Source organism: Mustelus asterias, chromosome 19 (assembly GCF_964213995.1).
Source record: "Mustelus asterias chromosome 19, sMusAst1.hap1.1, whole genome shotgun sequence".
NCBI classification, from domain to species: Eukaryota; Metazoa; Chordata; class Chondrichthyes; order Carcharhiniformes; family Triakidae; genus Mustelus; species Mustelus asterias.
In genome coordinates, this window is record NC_135819.1 from 64815965 (window position 1) to 64834179 (window position 18215).

Below are 18215 nucleotides of genomic sequence, written 5' to 3' on the forward strand. Positions count from 1 at the left end.
GGTAGTAAATTGGATTAGACACTGGCTCAATGGAAGAAGCCAGAGAGTGGTTGTGGAGGATTGCTTCTCTGAGTGGAGGCCTGTGACTAGTGGTGTGCCGCAGGGATCGGTGTTGGGTCCATTGTTGTTTGTCATCTATATCAATGATCTGGATGATAATGTGGTAAATTGGATCAGCAAGTTTGCTGATGATACAAAGATTGGAGGTGCAGTGGACAGTGAGGAAGGTTTTCAAAGCTTGCAGAGGAATTTGGACCAACTAGAAAAATGGGCTGAAAAATGGCAAATGGAATTTAACGCAGGCAAGTGTGAGATATTGCACTTTGGAAGGACAAACCAAAGAAGAACGTACAGGGTAAATGGTAGGACTCTGAAGAGTGCAGTTGAACAGAGGGATCTGGGAATACAGGTACAGAATTCCCTAAAAGTGACGTCACAGGTGGATAGGGTCGTAAAGAGTGCCTTTGGTACATTGGCCTTTATAAATCGGAGTATCGAGTATAAAAGTTGGAGTGTTATGGTAAGGTTATATAAGGCATTGGTGAGGCCGAATTTGGAGTATTGTGTACAGTTCTGGTCACCTAGTTACAGGAAGGCTGTAAATAAGATTGAAAGAGTGCAGAGAAGGTTCACAAGGATGTTGCCGGGACTTGAGAAGCTGAGTTACAGAGAGAGATTGAATAGGTTGGGACTTTATTCCCTGGAGCGTAGAAGATTGAGGGGAGATTTGATAGAGGTGTATAAGATTTTGATGGGTATAGATAGAGTGAATGCAAGCAGGCTTTTTCCGCTGAGGCTAGGGGAGAAAAAAACCAGAGGGCATGGGTTAAGGGTGAAAGGAGAAAAGTTTAAAGGGAATATTAGGGGGGGCTTCTTCACGCAGAGAGTGGTGGGAGTGTGGAATGAGCTGCCGGATAAAGTGGTAAATGCGGGGTCACTTTTAACATTTAAGAAAAACTTGGACGGGTTCATGGATGAGAGGGGTGTGGAGGGATATGGTCCAAGTGCAGGTCAGTGGGACTAGGCATAAAATGGTTCAGCACAGACAAGAAGGGCCAAAAGGCCTGTTTCTGAGCTGTAATTTTCTATGGTTCTATGGAGAAGGGGGAAGATTGGAAAAGCAATTGCGATAGGGCATTCGACAGTTAGATGAACAGACAATTGTTTCTGGGGCAATGGAAGTAAATTCATACTGTTATGTTGCCTCCCTGCTGCCAAGTCAAGGATGTCAATAACTAGCTGCAGAGTACTCTCATGGGAAAAGGTGAACAGCCAGCAGTCATACTCCATATGACATGCAATATAGATAGAAGAAGGAATGAGGTGCTGCAACAGAGTTAATGGAGCTAGGAAATAAACTAAAAATCAGGGCCTCAGTGGTGGTAGTAATTTTCAGATTACTTCCAGTACCACATGGTAGTGAGTATGGAAATGGGAATGGAGCAGATTAATATGTGGCTGGAGAGATGGTGCGGGAGGGAGGGCTTTCGAATCCTGGGATATTGGGAGTAGTCTGGGGGAGTTGGGCTTTGTACAGTCTGGACAGGTTGCACCTGATCAGAGGTAAGAAACAAGAGAGATAACATTACATTGCTGGGTGTATTATATAAACCACCAACTAGTGTGGAAAATATAGAGGAACATGCTTGCAAGGAAATTGCAGGAGGTGCAAGAATTATAGAGCAGTTAAATTGGGGAACTTATTTATCCCGATATAGACTGGGACGCGAATCATGTAAAGGGCAGAGAGAGACCAGCGTCCCTGGAGTGTATTCAAGAGGATATTCTACATCAGTACATTTCCAGACCAATCAGGAAAGAGGCATTGCTGGATCTGGTTCTGGGCAATGAGGTTGCACAGGTGGAACAAATGTCAGCAGGGGAACATTTAGGGAACAGAGATCATAATGTCATAAGGTTTAGGCTGGCTATGGGAAAGCACAGGGAGCAATAATTCAGAGTAAAAACAATGAGTTGATGGAGGGCCAACTTCAAAGGGGTGAGAACAGATCTGGCTAAGGCAGATTGGAATCAATAATTGGCAGGCACAATAGAACAATGGCATGACTCTAAAGAGCAGATGGCTTGGGTATCGTCAACGTACATTTCCATAGGGGAAAAGGAAGGGCAAACAAGTTCAAAGCTCTTTAAATGATGAAAGAGATCCAGAGGAAGACGAATCTATAAAGGGGTGCTTACGACAGATGTCAAGTGGATGGTACAATTGAGAACCAGGCTAAATATAGGAGATCCTGAGGGGAAGTGAAAAAATAGATAAGAGAAGCAAAGAGATAATATGAAAAGATGTTGGTCGTTGACACAAAATGGAATCCAAAAGTCTTCTATAGACACATAAATAGTAAAGGAGGAGTGAGGCCGTATAGGGATCATAGGGACCCATGTAGGAGAGTGGTATGGCTATGTTATTAAATAAATACTTTGCCTGTCTTTACCAAGGAAGAAGATGCTGCCCAAGTCATGATGAAAAAAGAGATAGTTGAGATACTGAATGGGCTAAATAAAGATAAAATGGTCTTAGGCTGGCTACATTAAAGTTGATAAGTCATTGGAAAGGGATAAGATGTGTCCAAGGGTACAGGGTGAAGTAAGGGTGGAAATTGCAGAGGCACTGATCAGAATCTTCCAATCCTGCTCAGCACAGAGGAGGTACCGGAGGACTGGAGAATTGAAATGTTGCACCCTTGTTCAAAAAGGATGTACAGATAAGCTCAGCAACATCGAGCCATTCAGTTAAAACTTGGGAAGTTTTAAAAAACAATTCAGGACAAAATTAGCAGTCACTCAGACAAATATGGATCAATAAAGGAAAGCCAGCATGAATTTGTTCAACTCAACCTGTTTTGAACTAACTTGCTTGAGTTTTTTGATGTGATAACAGAGAATGTTCCTCAGGGTAATGCAGTTGATGTGGTGCACATGGACTGCTAAGAGGCATTTGATGAAGCACCATAGAACAGGTTTGTCATCAAATAGAGTCCAGGACATAAAAGGGAAAGTAGTCACAAAGTTGTGTGGTCACAAAGTTGGCTGAGTGACAAGAAACAGAAAGTAGTGTTGAATAATTGTTTCTTGGACTGGTGGAAGGTATGTAGTGGGGTTCACCAAAGGTCAGTTTTAGGACTCATACTTTTCCAGATATATATTCATGACCTAGATAGGTACAGGGCACAATTTCAAAATTTATAGAATTTTGAGGTGGATAATAAAAAACTTCAAAAGGACCTAGCTGGGCTGGTGGAATGGGCAGAGAAGTGGCAGATGAAATTTAATGCAAAAGAGTGAGAATTGATACATTTTCGTGGATGGACCAAGAAGAGGAAATATAAAATAAAGGATATCATTCTAAAAGGGGTGCAGGAACAGAGGGATCTGGGGATATATGGACACAAATGATTGAGTTTGGCAGGGGCAGGTGAGAACACATTAATACAGGATCCCGGAGTACTGTTCAGTTCTAGAAAACCCTCTGTGGAAAAGATATCAAGGCAGTATAGAACGTATGAAAAAGATTCGCGAGAATGGGGAATATCAGTTACATTGATATATTGGAGAAGTTGGTATTCTTCTTCTTGGAGAACAAAGATTAGGAAGAGGTTTGATACAGGCATCAAAACCATGAGAGGTCGAGACAGATTAGATTGGGAAAAACTGTTCCCATTGGTGGTAGGATCAAGAACCAGGGTGCACAGATTTAAGGTGTTGGCAAAGAACTAATGGCAACATGGAGATAAAGAGCGAGTGATTAGGATCTGGAATGCACTGCCCAGGTGTGTGGTGGAGGCAGGTTGAATTGTAATCTGCAAAACGGAATTCAATAATTTGCTGAAGAAAAAAAAATATGGATCTACAGGGAAAAGGCAGGGGAGCAGAACAAGGTGAGTTGCACTTTCAGAGAGTAGCATGACCATGATGGGCTGAATGGCCCTTCTCTGTGTGATAACCATTCTATGATTCCAAGAGTCTATGAGGTCGCAGTGTGGACCACTTGCAAGTTGCACTGCAGGAACTCTCGAAGGACAGCAATTCCAAAACCTATGACCTTAATCAAATAGAAGGACAAAGAGCAGCAAGCACACAGGAACACCACTCCCTGCAAGGCCCTCTCCAAGTTTACATACCATTCTTGTGTCAGAAAAAAATAGTGATGACATGAAACTATCCAGAAAATCTAATCAATTGGAATGTTTTCCACTGGTTATATATTTTTAGAACTATTGAACATATAAGCTGCTTAAAGGCAGCAGGAATTTGGTTGTGTTAATTGAACCAGTGCTTTTGATATCTTGATGAGCCTAGCAACACTGTAAACAGGTGTTTACCTAAGGCAAGCAGGTAACAATGGGGAATAGAACACAAAGGATTTCAATGAAATGATAGAGGTTCAAAAGATGAGACAAGGTGTGAACTTTGCATTTTACATTCTAAAAGGTAGACTCACAAATTGAAGATAATTAAGTTTGGCTTCTGAAGAGGTTATTTCAGATAAGGGAAGATCAAAAGGGAAAACACTCTATCTCAGAAGCATTGAACCTATGTAAGGGTAGTTTTTTGAGACCTCAGCCAACAACAGAGATAACTGCCTGATGTGGTAACTGTTACTGGATTTAGTTTATAGTTTTTACTTGAATACCTGATCAGAAACCCCAAGGTATATTATGAAGTCAGACCAGACCCCAGCAATTTGCTATTTTGGCATTAACGTGAGGATATGGTGTTTCACTCCAGGTGTGATTCTACTGACGAGCTAGGGACCTTTTACCAAAATAAATGTTATTTAACAATATAATTTAACTATAACAAATGAATTCGCTTAACTTTTAACAATTGAACAATACTCAACATGACAAGATACAATTCTTAACTGCTCACCTATCCCTATGAATTCCAATTTAAGCAATGTTCCTCTTATAGACTCAAACCCCCTCTTCAAAATTATTCAGCAGAACAGAAACTTATTTTCTTGCACTTAGGTTGCCAGTCTTGGAGCTTTCAGACAACAGCTGGAGAGAGAGAAAGAAAGGGAAACACATCTTGCTTCTATCAAAACCAGGCAGTAACTGCTTGTTTTAAAAATGAAAGAGAAACTGTGTTTTCCCTGCACGCTTGGATCCTCCCCTTAAGCACATGATTTTGTCGCTGGCAATCAACCCAATCAAAACTCTATTCTGAAACGCCAGGGAAAAACCTAAGTAAACACAAAGGCATTAGCCATGCTGAAAACAAACACCTTGTGTACTTATCTAGTTCTCCCAGCTACCAAATTTTAAAAGATTTTTTGAGACAAATTGGCATTCTGCAGAACAGATCTGAATTCTAAACACACCCCTGACAAGAAACATACACCATATTTCTTAAAGGCACAGTATCATGACAATAGTTTGGGCAAATTTAGCTGAGCGTAGTGAAATAAAGATGTTTGGAACTGGATAAAATGATACTATGTATAGCCATTGTTTTAGTTAAGCATTCTTCTAATTTACTTTATTGTTGTTTCATTTATTGTTTAATAAATATTTATTTTATTTAAGATCATCACAAAACATCTGGGACATAATTTTCTGGCTTTCAAATCTTTCCTCACATTATATCAAATTGCAAGATACAGTTGAGGGCAGTTGGTTCAAATTTCCTTTTGGCATTTGGGATAATTTGGCATGAACCATCAGCCATGTTCTTAACACTTGGAACTATTTTGTCCTATCTTTAGGACATCTAGGGATGGGTAATAAATAGGAGGTTGACTGCAACAGAATGAGAGCATCATATCAGAACAAAAGGTCCACCTGGTAGTAAATCTTATTCCAGCAGGATTCAGATATCTTCCATCTTCGGCTGCAAGGCTAAGAGCCTCTGATGACACTCGTATTTCAACATGTTGCGAAAGCTGCTTGTGTACCTGTGTGGTCTCCTGCAGGCTACACCTCTCTGCTCATTCCCACTCTGCTGGAGAGTGGCAGACCTGTGTGAGGAACAAATTGTTTCTGCTCTCGTTCTTGCTGTTGGCAGTGTTAGTGCTCTCCCTACTGCTCCTGTTGTTGCTGCTACTGCTGCTGCGGCTGTTCATCTTTTTAAAGCAGAGGTAGACACATTCTTGATAAGCAAGCAGGTGAAAGGTTATCGAGTGTAGGCATGAATGTGGGATCGAGGTTACAATCAGACCAGCCATGATCTTATTGAATGACAGAGCAGGCTCCAAGGCTCCATTGGCCTATTCCTGTTCCTAATTCATGTGTTTGTATGTTTCTATCTTTGTCCTCACCAGCTCTGAATTAAAGCAACATAAAGTGGCTCCCAGTCTGATCTGATGGATCGCTGCTCGAAAGTGGAAATCAGACGTACAAATCTCCAAAGTTATGAAAGTAAATGAAGGTTAAGCACTGCGAACAAAGTCTTTCCCAAAATCAGGCAAGAAACCAACAATACAGATTCACTACTTATCAGCATCTTTTCAAGCCGTGTCTTCTTTGCACATTCTCCCCGTGTCTGCGTGGGTTTCCTCCGGCTGCTCCGATTTCCGCCCACAGTCCAAAGATGTGCAGGTTAGGTTGATTGGTCATGCTAAATTGCCCCTTAGCGTCCCAAGTTTAGGGGGATTAGCAGGGTAAGTACATGGGGATAGGGCCTGTGTAAGATGCTCTGCCAGAGAGTCGGTACAGACTCGATGGGCCAAATGGCCTCCTTCTGCTCTGTAGGAATTCTATGATTCAGCCCCTCAACTGCCAATGTGTAAGCTTCTTGCTTTCACTGGTGAGTTCCAGGGAGCCAGGGAAACCCACAGTTAAATTCTGAGAGCCATATTAATATTGTTACAATTAAGTCATTAATGTATTAAAATTTATAATCTGCCTCTCCCAAGCTGATTGCTTGCATGCAGCTTAACACACTGAATTTAAACGTGAAAGTTTACAGGTTGGAGCCAGCTTCCTGAAGCACTGTCAGTTTCCCCACTTCTTTTCGCACCCCCGCCACCTCCCCATCCCGCCCACTTCCACACGAGGCACTCCTTCAAGTTAAAGTTTATCCCATTGAGAAAAAAAAAGATACACAGTCATACACACAGAGAGACAACAAATAGATACAAGCCAATAACTGCGGATGCTGGAATCTGAAACCAAAAGAGAAAACGCTGGAAAATCTCAGCCAGTCTGGCAGCGTCTGTAAGGAGAGAAAAGAGCTGACGTTTCGAATCCAAATGACCCTTTTGTCAAAGCTGAAAGGCACAGAAAGTGGGAGATATTTATACTGCAGGGGGAGGGAATAAAGGATGAGTCATAGCCACAGAAACCAGGAGAGAAGGCTGCGAATGGCAGTCCATTGAGAGAATAGAAGGTGTGAATGGCCAAACGACAGAAACTAAAATCAGAGGGTAAGCTGTGTCAGGTGAAGATGTGGGGGGAGGGGGGAGATGGGTGGGAGAGAGGTAAAATGGAGAAAAAGGGGAAGCAAAGGGGGAGAAAAGGTAAGGAAATGGGGATAAAATAGGGGGAAAGAGTGGAGGGGGAAGTAAAATAAAGAAAGGCAATAAAGAAATAAAAGGAGAGAACACTTAAAAATTAAATAAAATGAAAACAAAGGTGGGGTAGAGGTAATGATCTGAAGTAGTTGAATTCGGTGTTGAGACCGGAAGGTTGTAATGTGCCTCGCCGGAAGATGGACAACAGATAGATACAGGTCACAAAGTTTTGGCTCCATAGAGCCACTGATTTTAGCGTCATGGGACCCCAGGGATCACAATAATGGCAGCATGTCAGTTTCTGGCATGGCGCACATTGATCATCACCCGGGGGTAATAGCCTGGGGTGCCAGGTATGTGCTGGAAACATGCTGAGTGGGGGGCGTTTTGGGACATCAGTCAGCGCCTGATCCTGATTTGGGACCTTACCTGACATTTTAGACCTGGCAGGTCCTGCTAATGTCCCCATTAAAACACACATGGTTAAACATGTTTGATTTCACGAGTGACTTCCATCCCCACTAGTGTTATTTAAATATTTCACTGTGGGACTTTCAGTTGATGGTGCTTTAGACTTTCTTTTGCTGCTGTGAGCACTGTGCTGTGAGGGGAGATCACACACATTGTTTGAGTCAAAAGGCTGTGGAGCTGGACTTTGCCAAGGAGTTAAATGGATTCGCAAGGTCTGTCACCAGGAAGCTTGCTCTCAGTCATGGGGACAAGAGTTGTCGTTTCTCTTGGATTCAGCACCAAGGGAGATACGGAGCAGCGGCAGCAGAAAGGAGAAATTGTCCACAGAGGGAGGAGGAGGGCGGGAGGTGAGATTTCTGCCCCTCGGGTAAAAGATGTCCCATTCAGAGAGCTGCCAGATAACCGGAGATCTGCAGCTCTCGATGCACCTGCGGTACCACCTGCTGCACTTGGAAGATGCGATGGTGAGCTGCGATACACTTGAACTTTGAAAGTGTTTGGGGGTTGGCAAGGGGTGGGTTGGTGAGTGGGTGTGTGTAATGTTCTAACTGTGATAGGGGTTGTGGCGTTTAAACAAAATAGAAAGATGGGGTTTGCACACCGAGGGGGCGATTCTCCCAAAAGTGCTGATTTGGCAAGAAAACTGTTCTCGATCACGACTGTTTTTTCAGTGCAACTTCAGACCTGAATCTCCGCACTCTGTGCACTGCAGAGATCACAATCGGGGGTCTCATTAAAAACCCGGGGGGGCAGGACCTATTCGCGCCGGAGTCTGACAGCTCCAGAACTCTGCGCACGCGCAGTGGTCCCGATCTGTCAGTCTCCCCGTTTGATGGCCAGCTCGATCACTGGCCAGCCCAGGACCCCCACAGTGCTGCCTCTCCAGCCCCTCCAGCCCCGATCACTGCCCCCACAACAATTCCCAGGCCAGCCCTGACCTCCCCCCGCCCCCCACCAGTCTTGGAGCGCCCCAATATCCAGCCTCCTGCACCCAGCAGTGGCAATCCCCCCCCCCCCACCCCCTGACAGGAGGCAGACACCCTCCCAGCAGACCACGCCCCGCCAGCCCGCCCCGATCGCTGGCCTCCCTCCAGCCCAGACCGATCCCCATGCAGAATGGCAGCAGGACCCCCACGCCCACCAATCACCTCCTAGGCCCTGCCCACAACAGGCCCCGCCCCCTTGGCACTGCCCCATGTCCGGTGGGTCGTGCCAAGATGCCCTTCAGTATGGGCACTTAGCTCCTTGGGCAGTGCGGGGGAACAGGCTATCTCTGCCAGAATGGCCATACCCAGGGGACACCACCCCCCTGCTGTCCGACTCCCTGGTGGGCCCTGATTGGCCATCCCATAACTCCGGAGGGGTCTCCCGCTAGTTCCCCAAATGTGGGAAGCTACTCTAAGCCCTGCCGGAGTGAAGTACTCCTGGCGGGGTGGGAGGTGCTATCGGGCCTGGCAAGTTTCGTGCTGGGCCCGATAAAATATATTTAAAAGAGACTAAAATCACTTACCTCTCTTCCTGGCGGTTTCCAGCGCGGTCCTGACTGTGCCTGTTCCCTGGCTCTGGGAGACGCGCATGAATCGGGAACACATGTACGAATCCCACGAAATGGCCAACATGCGATTCTCCCGATCCGACCTGCCAGAGAAGTCGCGATGGGAGAATCGCCCCCCTAGATTCAAAATAACAAAGGCAAGGTTTATTGTAGGAGCTGCTGCCTGAAAAGAGTAGAAACTGAAACTAAGCACGAGCCTGTGAAACTTCCCCGTGGTATCACCATCAAATCATGTGACCGGCTCTTAAAGCAATCATCCAATCACTTAAATGTATAACAGTGTGGGGTCAGGGAAAAGGGCAATTTGGAAATGGGGTACACCTTGTGGGGTGCATCTGCTGGGCCTGGACCTATCAGCCCTTGTACGGAATCCTGCTGGGCTGGCCATTTGACTTGCATTTCTCCCACCTCTAGTTGAATACCAGTGTGACTGGATGAGGCCTTTACGTGGGCACTAATTGCCTATATAAAGATCTCTGACTCCAACATACTCTCAGAGAGTGCATTACAGATCCTAACCACTCACTGCCTAAACAAGGTTTTTCCCTCAAGTTGTTGCTTCTTTTACCAATCTACATAAATTGGTGTCCACTGGCACTTGATACTGCCACCAATGGGAACAGTTTCTCTCCATCTACTGTGTCCAGATTCTTCCTTTACCAAATCTCTCAACTTTACCGTCCTGAAACTACGCCAGCTTCTCCAATCTCTCCACGTAACTGAAGTCCCTCATTCCTGGGAGAATTCTTGTAAATCCTTTTTTCACCTCTCTCTCTAAAGCCTTCCCTTCCTTCTTCAAGAGTGCTGCCCAGAACTGGGCACAATACTCCAGTTGAGGCCAAACTGGTGTATTATAAAGGTTCATCATAACTTCCCCTTGCTTCTGGATTCTATACCTCTGTTTATAAAATCCAGGATTCTGTGTGCTTTCCTAACTTCTTTCTCAACCTAACCTAACCAGCCATTTTCAGTGACTATATACTCCCAGGTCCCTGAGCTCCTGCACCTTGCCCTCTGCAGTGGTCAAAGTGGAGTTGATGGAGAGAGTTTTCTGTTTTGACGCCTCTCCCTGATATTCTGTGGTGACGTAAGGAGATGCCTGGACCAAGAGGAATGGGTGCACCTACCAGATGTGTTGGTATGAGAAGTGATGTGCGGGAGAAGGCTTGGGATGGCGGGAAGGGAAAGACAATAAAAATGGAGAAATAAGAATTGATCTGAACTGTTTTATCCTGTTGAGGGTGAGCCCCACACATCAGAATATAGTTGACTATGACACCCGGCTTACCTTGCCTGCCCCGATTAGGTCATTGGATGTCTTGTGGCACTGGATCCAGGAGTGGGGACCACACTTCTGCTCATCAGCTCCTAGGAATCGTGCTCTGGTTCCAATGATGGACAGAGGGAATTTTCACAGTAACTTCAATGCAGTGTTAATGTAAACCGACTTGTGACACTAATAAATACATCTTCTACAATCAACAACACCGACTTGCTTTAGGAAGAAGATTTCTCCTGCTGAATCTCCCCGTGGACAGTTGCAGCGTCATATCCAGAGACACAATGTTAAAGTGTGGTGCTGCCCTGCTACAATGTGTGCCCATTCCTGAAACCTCTGCCTCTGTCTGAAGACTCATACTGGGTATCAGCAGATCCTCACATGGCCCCTTCAAGCTGAAATAGACTTCTGTGGCCCATCATCAGGCCTGGTCACTCTGACTGGTCGGGAAACCAGGAAGTCACTGATAAATGCATCACAGAGGTTATAGAGGTTTGCAGCATGGAAACAGGCCCTTCAGCCTAACTTATCCATGCCACCCAGTTTTTACCATTAAGCTAGCCCCAATTGCCCGCATTTGGTCCATAGCCCTCTATACCAATCTTACCCATGTAACTGTTTAAATGCTTTTTAAAATACAAAATTGTACCTGCCTCTACTACTACCTCTGGCAGCTTGTTCCAGACACTCACCACCCTCTGTGTGAACAAACACATCCCTCTGGACCCTTTTGTATTTTGTACTCTCTCACCTTAAACCTATGCCCTCTAGTTTTAGACTCCCCTACCTTTGGGAAAAGATATCGACTATCTACCTGATCTATGCCCCTCATTATTTTATAGACCTCTATAAGATCACCGATAAGCCTCCTATGCCCCAGAGAAAAAAGTCCCAGTCTATCCAGCTCTCCTTATAACTCAAAGCATCAAGTTCTAGTTGCATCCTAGTAGCCTTACCAATGTCTTGCACAACCTCAACAAGACGTCCCACCTCCTGTATTCAGTGTTCTGACCAATGAAACAAAGCATGCCAAATGTCTTCTTCACCACCCTGTCCACCTGTGACTCCACTTTCAAGGAGCTATGAACCTGTACCCCTGGATCTCTTCGTTCTATAACTCTCCCCAACACCCTACCATTAACTGAGTAAGTCCTGCTCTGGTTTGATCTACCAAAATGCATCACCTCGTATTTATCTAAATTAAACTCCATCTGTCATTCATCAGCCCACGAGTCCAATTGATCAAGATCCCATTGCAATAATAGATAACTGTCCACTATGCCTCCAATCTTGTGTCATCTGCAAACTTACTAACCATGCCTCCTAAATTCCCATCCAAATATAATATAAATGACAAATAACAGTGGACCCAGCACCAATCCCTGGGGCACATCACTGGCCACAGGCCTCCAGTTTGAAAAACAACCCTCTATAACCATGCTTTGTCTTCTGTCTCAAGCCAATTTTGTATCCAATTGGTTACCTCACCCTGGATCCCATGGGATTTAACCTTATGCAACCATCTACCAGGGATACCTTGTCAAAGGCCTTGCTAAGGTCCATGTAGACAACATCGACTGCCCTCATCTACCTTCTTGGTTACCCCTTCAATAAACTGAATCAAATTCATGCGACATGATTTTCCACTCACAAAGCCATGCTGACTATCCCTAATTAGTCTTTGCCTCTCTAAATGTCTGTAGATCCTCTCTCTCAGAATACCTTCGAACAACTTACCCACTACAGATGGTAGGCTCACTGGCCTGTAATTCCTAGGCTTTTCCCTGGAGCCATTAAACAAAGGCACAACATTTGCCATCCTCCAATCTCCAGGCATCTCACCTGTGGCTGTCGATAATTGAAATATCTCTGCGAGGGGACCCGTAATTTCCTCTTTGGCCTCCCACAACATCCTGGGATATACTTCATCAGTTCCGGGGATTTATCTACCTTGATGTGCTTTAAGACTTCCAGCACCTCCTTCTCTGTAATATGTACACTCCTCAAGACATCACTATTTAAACACTATATAAACACACATCACTATTTATTTCTCCAAGTTCCTTAACATCCATGCTTTTCTCAACAGTAAATACTGATGAGAAATATTTATTTAGGATCTCACCCATCTCTTGTCGATCCACACATAGATGACCTTATTGATCCTTAAGAGGCCCTACTCTCTCCCGAGTTACACTTTTGCAGAAGCCTTATCTGCCAAAGCAATCTCATGTCCCCTTTTTGCCCTCCTGATTTCTCTCTTAACTCTACTCTGACACCGTCTATACTCTTCAAGGTATCCACTTGATCCCAGCTGCCTATGCATGTTATGTGCCTCCTTCTTCTTCTTGACCAGGGTCTCAATATCCCGAGTCATCCAGGGCCCCCTACTTCTACCAGCGTTGCCCTTCACTCCAAAAGGAATATGCTTACCCTGAACCCTGGTTAACTCATTTTTGAAAGCCTCCCACTTACCAGACATTCCTTTGCCTGCCAACAGACTCCCCCAATCAACTTTTGAAAGTTCCTGTCTAATACCATCAAAATTGGCCTTGCCCCAATTTAGAATTTTAACTTTTGGGACAGACCTATCATTCTCCACAGCTATCTTAAGACTAATGGAATTATGGTCACTGGTCCCAAAGTGATACCTCACTAACACTTCAGACACCTGCCCTTCCTTATTTCCCAAGAGGAGATCAAGTTTTGCCCCTTCTCTAGTTGGGCCATCCACATACTGAATGAGAAATTCCTCTTGAATGCACTCAACAAGTTTCTCTCCACCCCTAATACTATGGCTGTCCCAGTCAATGTTGGGAAAGTTAAAGTCCCCTATAATTACCACCCTATTTTTCTTGCAACCTATCTGTAATCTCCTTAAATATTTCCTCCTCAATTTCCCGCTGACTATTTGGGGGTGTATAGTACAATCCTATCAAGGTGACCTCCTCCTTCTTATTTCTCAGTACTACCCATATAGACTCAGTGGGTGAATCCTCAGAAATATCCCCTCTCAGTACTGCTGTGAAAGAACAAAGAACAAAGAAAATTACAGCACAGGAACAGACCCTTCGGCCCTCCAAGCCTGCACTGACCATGCAGCCTGACTGAACTAAAACCCCCCTACCCTTCCGGGGACCGTATCCCTCCATTCCCATCCTGTTCATGTATTTATCAAGACGCCTCTTAAAGGTCACTATCATACCTGCTTCCACTACCTCCCCGGCAGTGAGTTCCAGGCACCCACCACCCTCTGTGTAAAAAAACTTGCCTCGTACATCTCCTTTAAATCTTGCCCCTCGCACCTGAAACCTATGCCCCCGAGTAATTGACTCTTCCATCCTGGGAAAAAGCTTCTGTCTATCCATTTTGTCCATGCCCCTCATAATCTTATAGACTTCTATCAGGTCGCCCCTCAACCTCTGTCGTTCCAGTGCGAACAAACCAAGTTTCCCCAACCTATCCTCATAGCTTATACCAGGCAACATCCTGCTAAACCTCGTCTGTACCCTCTCCAAAGCCTCCACATTCTTCTGGTAATGTGGCGACCAGAATTGAACACTTTTTTCCAAGTGCAGCCCAACTAAGGTTCTAGAAAGCTGCAACATGACTTGCCAATTTTTAAACTCACTGCCCCGGCCGATGAAGGCAAGCATGCCATATGCCTTCTTGACTACATTCTCCGCCTGCATTGCCACTTTCAGTGACCTGTGTACCTGTACACCCAGATCCCTTGCCTATCAATACTCTTAAGGGCCTGCTCTTGCCTGACCTGTCTAGTTGCTGGAACTTCCGTGTTCTCAACATGCTGCTGCAGTCTGTAGCTGCCAGAAAAGTGGAATGTTAAACTTCATCACATGTACATCACAAATACAAACACTCACACAAATACATAGAGATGCACAGAAATATACAAACACACACAGATACACGTCTAAATACAAACACACACACAGGTACATGCCGAAATACAAACACACACAGATACACGTCTAAATACAAACACACACACAGATACATGCCGAAATACAAACACACACAGATACGCGTCTAAATACAAACACACACACAGGTACATGCCGAAATACAAACACACACAGATACACGCCTAAGAACAAACACACACAGAGACACACGCCTAAATACAAACAAACACACAGATACACACCTAAATACAAACACACACACACAGATACACGCCTAAATACAAACACACACACAGATACACGCCTAAATACAAGCACACACACAGACACATGCCTAAATACAAACAAACACACAGATACACGCCTAAGTACAAACACACACACAGATACACACCTAAATACAAACACACACACAGATGCACACCTAAATACAAACACACACACAGATACACACCTAAATACAAACACACACACAGATACACACCTAAATACAAACACACACAGAGATACACGCCTAAGTACAAACACACACACAGATACACACCTAAATACAAACACACACACAGATACACACCTAAATACAACACACACACAGATACACAGCTAAATACAACACACACACAGATACACAGCTAAATACAAACACACACACAGATTCACGCCTAAATACAAACACACACACAGATTCACGCCTAAATACAAACACACACACAGATACACGCCTAAATACAAGCATGCGCACAAATACACGCCGAAATACAAACACACACAGATACACGCCTAAATACAAACACACACCTAAATACAAACAAACACACAGATACACGCCTAAGTACAAACACACACACAGATACACACCTAAATACAAACAAACACACAGATACACGCCTAAGTACAAACACACACACAGATAAACGCCTAAGTACAAACACACATACAGATACACACCTAAATACAAACACACACACAGATACACACCTAAATATAAACACACACAGATACACACCTAAATACAACAACACACACAGATATACAGCTAAATACAAACACACACACAGATACACACCTAAATACAACAACACACACAGATATACAGCTAAATGAACAGAGAGGGAATTGACTAGAAGCCTGTGTCAGAGGACCAAAGTTTGCCGGAGGCCAGTAGGGTTGGAGGGAATTGGAGGAGCCAGTTGGGCTCAGGCCATGGAGGGCTTTCATGTGTTTCGAAGCAGGGAGGCATTGTAGGCCTGTGAGGACAGGAGATGTGGGGTTTACTATGGGACAAGATATGGGAAGCTACATTTTGGACACATTGGAGTTTATAAGCAGAGAAGTCCACAGAGACTCAAACACAGAAATATTCAGCAAATTAAAGAAATATACAGACATACGGTCATTGAGGAATGCACAGAAATACAGAGGCTTGCAAGTACAGAGTTATAGAAATAAAAATATACTCACAATCTTTCAGATCTAGACAAGAGTCACAAGATTACTGAGATAGAATTACAGATATCAAATTGCTGAGACAGAATTACACAGATGTCATTTTTAATGCAATGTTTTAAATATTTATCTCAGGCTGTAGTTCTCCCTGATCCTCCTCAGTCTCTCACACAGCCCCACCTACACATTCCCTCTGAAAAACAGATTAAACATTTCTACCATTATCCCGTTCAAATATGAAATGGCCACCCGTGTCTCCACGACATCTCATCTTACATCGGATTAGACAGGGACAGCACAGAAACAGGCACTCAGCTTAACCAGTTCATACTGGAGTTATGCTCCATTGAGTCTCCTCCTGTCTTTCCTCATCTAATTCAATCACCATAACCCTCTAACTCCTTCCTCATGTGCTTAGTAAGCCTCCTCTGTGCCCCGATACAATTTGCTTCAACCACTCCCTGTGATAGCAAGTTCCATATTCTCACCGCTCTCTGGGTGAAGAAGTCTCTTCTAATTTCATTAACTCAATGGTTCTCTGCCTAAACTCTGGTCCTTTGTTCATTATCTGCCGATACTTCACCCTGAGCCACTTTCTGTGTGGTTTTTGAACTGTCGACGTTACTCTGAGCCACACACTAACCATTTAACCAACTGGGTTAACCAGTTACTTCCTCTGAATTCACTATTTGATTGTTGAGTGACTTATTTATATTGATGGCCTCTTGTTTTGGTCTGCCCCCACAAATGGAAACATTATCTCGAGGTGGGATCTTCAGCCCACTCTCTCCGTCCACGGGAATGGCAGCGCGGGCTCAAAATGCAGAGAGTTCGGAAAAACGTGATTCTCGCCGGCGAGATTGCGTTTTGTGATTTGGAATTGACCTCGCTGGGGGAATGATGTGGAACATGCCGGGGAAGGGCGGGAAGCTAATTTGAATGTATCGCCGCATCGTTAACGAGCACTCACTCCGGATATTGAGACCACACTGAATATTCAGCTGGCACCGGCTTGATCTCCTGTCGGTGTCATTTACAACAGCTCTACACAAGCGTGAAGCTGGCGCCGTCACCTCCCAGGGGGATATGGGAGCTGAGCGCTATGGCAGCCATTATGTCTCAGGCAGTCCAGAACTCAGGAACCAGTGAGAACACTGGAGATGCAAAGAAATGTAGCTCGGGGCCGGGGGTGAGGGTCACTATTGCCATCGGGGGGTGTGGGGGTGGGGCGGAGGTACAGGGTTCGGGGGTGTGGGTGGATAGCTCAGAGGCCTTACTCTCCCTTCATATTGGTTCACCCCTCACTCTGAGGGGATGTGCTGGCTGCCCTACTGGCATCGCTTCCCGGTTCCTTCGTGCTGGGTTTGTGCTCAGACAGTAGCTGAGTGGGTGTCTTCCTTATTGGAGCTGAAAACTGGGTGGGAGGCGGACGTGACAGAGGGGCAATACTGGCTGTGACTATGAGGTCCTGCTTTGTGAGAGGCCAGGCTGCGAGGGCAGTGTGGGGGTCTCAGTGATGGGGGGCAATCCTGCCTCATGAAGCATAAAGACCCTTTCACTTGGGGCAGAGTGAATGCAGTGAAACCTACAATCCTCTCACTCGGTTAATAGTGTGGGGCCAGAGGGGGTTACTGGACAGGAAGTTTCAATCCACTTCTCTGTGAACTCTGACTGTCAGGTCCAGCAGTGAGAGGCTGTTTACCTGCACAGCATTGAAGACCCTGAAGAGTGACACTGCCATGAGATAGTGGAGGCTGGACACTATTCATCCTGCGGAGTACAGAGGAAGCAATGAGGGGATGTGGCTGCAGTGTCAGAGGGGATGGTGTGAGGCAGAGCAGAAATTCACACAGGTAATGGGTGGGAGTCTCAGATGTATGGAGCAATGAGGATCAGGGCTTCCTTCGGACTCCAGGCCCACTCTGATGTTCTCACTCTCTCAGTGCATGGTTCAGGAGAATCATGAAGCCTGTTGAGTTGGCCTTTCTACTGATCGGGATTGGCCAGCAACAGAGACAATGACGCGCTGCTGCGCGTGGCCAGGGCTAGCGGCCTGCAGCAGCT